At 40.9% G+C, this 5,802-nt stretch overlaps 1 non-coding gene and 1 pseudogene across 1 annotated transcript; one reads left to right on the top strand and one right to left on the bottom strand.

Moving 5' to 3' along the window:
• Positions 1-3,615: 3,615 nt before the first annotated feature.
• Positions 3,616-3,722, top strand: LOC132365649 (U6 spliceosomal RNA). Its single transcript, XR_009503172.1, has one exon. It is a non-coding gene; the product is annotated as a U6 spliceosomal RNA (small nuclear RNA).
• Positions 3,723-5,238: 1,516 nt separating this feature from the next.
• LOC132365331 (small ribosomal subunit protein uS10-like) lies at positions 5,239-5,583 on the bottom strand (annotated as a pseudogene).
• Positions 5,584-5,802: the final 219 nt, after the last annotated feature.

Genomic DNA, 5,802 nt, shown 5'->3' with positions numbered 1-5,802 from the left:
ATCATTTATCTGATAAGGGTCCAGTATCCAGAATAGATATAGAACATTTATAACTCAACAACGAAAAGACAAACAATCTAATTTAAAAATGGGCAAAGGACTTGAGTAGACATTTCTCCAAAGAAGAGATACAAATGGCCAACAGGTGTATTAAAAGACGCTCACCCTCATTAGTCATTAGAGAAGTGCAAATCAACCACGATAAAATAACCACTTCACACCCACTAGGATGGTCATAATTTTAAAAAGAAGGAAAGAAAAGAGAGAGAGAGAGAGATGGCCCAGAAATTCCACTCCAAAGTATATGTCCAAAAGCATTGAAAAACAAAAACTTGTACACAAATGTTCATAGCATCTCTAGTCACAATAACTGACATAATCCAAATGTCCATCAACTGATGAATAGGTAAACAAAATGTGGTAAATCCATAATATGGAATATTATTCAGCCATAAAAGGAATGGAGTACTGATGCATGCTACAACAGGATGAACCTTGAAAACATTATGCTAGGGGCTTCCCTGGTGGCGCAGTGGTTGAGAATCTGCCTACCAATTCAGGGGACACGGGTTCGAGCCCTGGTCTGGGAAGATCCCACATGCCGTGGAGCAACGGGGCCCATGAGCCACAATTACTGAGCCTGCGCGTCTGGAGCCTGTGCTCCGCAACAAGAGAGGCCGCGATAGTGAGAGGCCCGTGCACCGCAATGAAGAGTGGCCCCCGCTTGCCACAACAAGCCCTCGCACAGAAACGAAGACCCAACACAGCCATAAATAAAATAAATAAATAACATTAAAGAAAAAAAAAGAAAGAAAATGCTCCCTATTTCACTTACAAAATTAATAAAAAAAAAAATTATGCTAAGTGAAAGAAGTTGGATACAAAAAGCCACACATTGTATGATTCCATTTATACAAAATATCCAGAATAGGAATAGAAGAAGAGCTAACTATTGCGCTCTCACCACATGTCAGGTACTGTGCAAACACCTTTTACATGCATAAACTCATTTCATCTTTATAAAAACTGTATGAGGTATGTACAGTTATTACCTCCCATTTTACATATTAAAAAATTGAGGCACAAACCTAGGATTTAAATCTGAAGAGTCTAGTTATAGAGTATACTCTTATAACCACTATATAACCATAAGTAAAGACATTCAGATTTTAATTAAAAAAAAGAAAAACGAAAACTTAGTGCTGATTAATCATGTCTTGTCATTAAACTTGTGCTGTCCACACAAGTCACCAGTCTGCAACCACTGTCAGGACGAAGTCTTTTCTCCTTCTCTCAGCCTTGAATGCCTCATTTTTGGAGTATGACAGGCATGCGTTCCACACATGACTTGTTTGTGTCCTTTTTCTTTATCCATAAAATAGGCATAAATAGACCTACTTTGCAAGGGTGTATAAATATACAAAATGAACTATATAAAGCTCTATCTAGCACAATAGCTAGGACCTCACAGGCAAGAAATAAATTAGAATATGAACTATTTTTTAAGTTTTTCCTGTTGTGTCCATCTCTTTCCTACAGAGCTGGGTGTAGGCCCCCTTCTCTTTGCCAGCACAATGCACAGCACCTAGCAGGAGCCAGATAAATAGAGGATTTGCTTTGGTTGATGTTCCATCTATTTTTATACCATTTTTTCCTAATTGGAAAATTAGTGAATGTTCATTTTAAAACAAAAACTTAGCAGAAGACAAAAGCTGGGAAAATTTTAAGTTATCTTGACTATATTATTACATCTAGAAATAATATCATTGTTATATTTTAGCACTTATCTTTCCAGACTTACTTTTATGGATATTTATAATAATTCCAATATGGGATTATTCAAAACATATTCCTCTATGCAGTGATTTTTTCTTTATTTTTTTCTTTTTCTTTTTTTTTTTTGGCCACACCACAGGCATGCAGGATCTTAGTTCCCCGACCAGGGATTGAACCCGTGCCCTCTGCAGTGGAAGCTTGGAGTCTTAACCACAGGACTGCCAGGGAAGTCTGAACAATGCTTATTTCTTTAAAAAAAAAAAAATACATACAGATGCACACACATATTTTTCATGTGAAGTCATACATATTTACACCAAGTTTTTAAGTACTAATTATATTTTTAAAAACAAATTTTGTCTACACTATCTCCCTTTCTTATGGAACTAACATCCGACTGATTTATATTGAGTAATATATATTTTCAACATTTATTGAGAACCATTTATTGAACCAGCAATGGCTCCACACAGACCTCTGCCTCTGCCCTCGTGCCAAGGTAAACCTTCTTTACACCTTGTGATCTCAGACAGAGAGGGTGCAGCAAGATGCAAATATTGAAAAAAATTTAAATGAGCAGCCAACCCCCAAGCAAGTGCATCATGTAAAGCAAATGTGTGTGTCTGGTTTCATCTCTGACTCATTGATAGAAGTGAGTAATGGGGAGCCAGGGTATTATTTAGCCTAGCAAAGTCCTGACCAATTTAGTCTATGTCCTAGTCTGCTACTGAATCTATTCTCACTCCTACAAAGGGTGAGAGGCAGGCTGGTGAGGTAGAAAAAGGATGGACTTCCCATTTCTTGATTCCACTTACTTCCTAGCAGGGTGTCCTTGAACTAGTTGCTTAATTTCTCTGAGGCCCATTTCCTTATCAGTAAAATAGAGATAGGAATAACTATCTCATCAAGTTGTTAAGAGGATTAAATGAGATCTTTCTGGATCACAAATCCAGTAGAAGCCTGATTTACTGCTCAAAGGCCCCCAGGGCGCTCCTGTGCCTTCCCGGTAAAATGCAATCCCCTTGGGAAGCCTCTCCAGCCCACTTCTCACAGGCTCCCTCGCTCGCCAGCCACAGAATCCTACTTCCCAAGATACAGTCGTCCCTTCAATCCTTCACTCACCCAGCACATTTTTTTTGAGTCCCTGTTATGAGTGAGGCCCTGGATTAAATGTTAGTAATACACTGTGGAACCAGACTGACCTGAGGTCTGGTGAGGCCTCAAGGGAGTAAAGTGGCCATTACAATCCTGTGCACTGACTGATGCGAGAGGGAAGGGCAAGGTGCTCTAGGAGTGCATATGAAAGGCACCTTACCTAGACTTGAAAGGCCTTGGAAAGCTGTCTGAAGAAGTTGGATTGTATTTAGAGAGTGCCTCTAAAGGGATGTAGTGTGTGATCTTGCACAAATCACATCTCTGCATTTTTTTTTTTGTAGGTGAGGTGTAAGGCTAGAAGAGGTCATATTTACCAAAAGGAATAGTCTTCATCCCTTTGGATATACTTTCCAAAGGTTTAGCAAATCTCCCTCCCAGCACATTCTCCATTCCCTTACAACCTTCTCATGAAAGAGCCTTTTGCTGTTCACAGCCCATGGGTGAAATATCCCAGCAATGGGCTAGTAGAAGAGGGAGGTGCCCAGGGAAACTTTCCCTGAGAGCAACACAGGAATTTAGAAGAAGAAAGCAGGGGGCAGGGCAGGGGCAGGGGGATGATGGAATTTTTAAAAAATCACCATTCAGCAATCCAGACTGAGATAATTGATTCAGTCAAGGATCATAAACGGATGCTAAAACCATTAGATGAAAAGTTGAGAAACAGGATGCTCAAAAATCCCTTAAGTGCTCGCTTCGGCAGCACATATACTAAAATTGTAACGATACAGAGAAGATTAGCATGGCCCCTGAGCGAGGATGACATGCAAATTCGTGAACCATTCCATATTTTTATATGGGGATATATGTATACGTATAGCTGATTCACTTTGTTATATAGCAGCAACACAACAATGTAAAGCAATTATACTCCAATAAAGAGATTAAAAAAAATTTTTTTAATTAAAAAAAGAAATCCCTTAAAATGGAAAGATCTGATGATCATCACCTTACCCAAATGATCAAACTCAGAGCTTTCCTCTGAAGCATTTGGCAGGGTTCTTCTCCCATGTCTTTGATATTTCATTTCAAACTTTATTCTAAGTCTTCTTTTGCCTGTTTCTCAATACGTGTGTCTCTAGAGTTTAGTCTCCTGCCCTCTTTCCTTTTTATGCTACATGTTCTTCCTGGGCAAGCTCAGTCGCTCCCAAGATCTTAACCAAAAAGCTATTTGCTGAAAACTTCCAAATCTGTCTCCATTCCAGATCTCTTTCCATGGCTCTAAATTCATAGTCCAACTGCCTGCTGGCCTTCCTCACTGGGACTTCCTCAACTGCAACTTTCTTAGCACTTAACTTCTCTTTTCCTGGCCCTATTCAGGAATATTTCTCATCTTGCATTCCTTAACTTAATTAATGACCTCATGATCAATCAGTTATCCAAGCCAGAAATCTGGTGTTCTTTCTTTATTCATATTGTCAGCCAGGATATATTTATTATCTACTAATGGCAAGGTACTATGTTTATTGTTAAACATGCAATAGGGGCAAAACCAATTTCAAAACCTATTTACCAGAGGAAATAAACATCAATTAAATGGTCATAAAAATATATGCATAATTATAAATTGAGATAAATGTTTTGAGAAAAAAGAATAAGGAGCTGAGAAAATAAAACAGAGAACCTACCCCAGCTGAGGGGTAGGGTGGGAAAGGGGATAAGGAAATCAATTTCAGAAAATTCTTCTCTGAGAAAATATTTGAATTCAGATAAGAATTTGGAATTACTAAGCAGGGGAGGGAAGAGGTGTGTGGATAAAGAGGTGGTGGTCTCTAGGAAGAGGGAAGGACACAAAAACCTGGAGGTGGCAATTTTGAAGAAGTGAGAGAATGATGGTATGGATGGAGCACAGAGAACAATAGGAAGAGTTCAAAACCAGGCTGGAGCAATCACTGGGGCCAAAACTTGCTGAGCACCGAAAACCATATATAGTGTTTTGAACGTTATCTTAAAAATAATGGGGGACTTCCCTGGTGGCACAGTGATTAAGAATCCGGCTGCCGATGCAGGGGACACGGGTTCGATCCCCGGTCCCAGAAGATCCCACGTGCCGCAGAGCAGCTAAGCCCGTGCGCCACAACTACTGAGCCTGTGCTCTAGAGCCTGCGACCCACAACTACTGAGCCCGTGAGCCTAGAGCCCATGCTCCGCAACGAGAAGCCACCACAACGAGAAGCCTGCTCACCCCAACGAAGAGTAGCCCGCGCAGCAACGAAGACCCAGAGCAGCCAAAATAAATAAATAGAAAAAAGCGAAGGCATTGAATAGTTTTTTTTAACAACTGATTATCAATTTATTTAAAATGTTGATTTAAGCATCTGCAATGGTGACTTCAACCTCGACTCCTGGCTCAATACCGATGGAAGTGATCTGCCTGACGATCTCAGAAGGACTGTGCAGGTCAATGAGTCACTTGTGGATCCTCATCTGGAAACAATCCCGAGTCTTAGAACCTTCACCACAAGGAGTTTTCCTTGTAGTTATTCTGAGTCTTGGTAGGCATCCGAACCGGTCCTTTCGCTTTGAGATTCTTTTCCTTCGCGCCTCTGATCACGTCAGCACATACCCTCTGCAAAGACTTCAAGCTGCGGCTGGGGAGGGTGATTTAATCCGGTGAATCGCCACCTCGGGCTTTCCGGTATCTTTAAAAGCCATAGCTGCGGACCGACTTGTTCCTCGGCGAGAGCGAACAGTGGTGCGTCAGGAGCAGGAGCGCGTGGCCCGAGGCTCCGCTGCAGCGGAGACCGCGTCTTCCTCCAAGAGAGCCATGGAACAGTTTTAAGCAGGGTGGGGTGGCGATGGCAGTGTTCTTTACAATAGGCAAAAGTGGAAACAACCCAAAATGTTTATCAATTGGCGAATGGGTAAATATAA

This window comes from Balaenoptera ricei, chromosome 4, assembly GCF_028023285.1.
Source record: "Balaenoptera ricei isolate mBalRic1 chromosome 4, mBalRic1.hap2, whole genome shotgun sequence".
Lineage (NCBI taxonomy): Eukaryota > Metazoa > Chordata > Mammalia > Artiodactyla > Balaenopteridae > Balaenoptera > Balaenoptera ricei.
The sequence above is the reverse complement of the archived record's forward strand: the minus strand, read 5'-3'. Positions and strand labels throughout refer to the sequence as shown.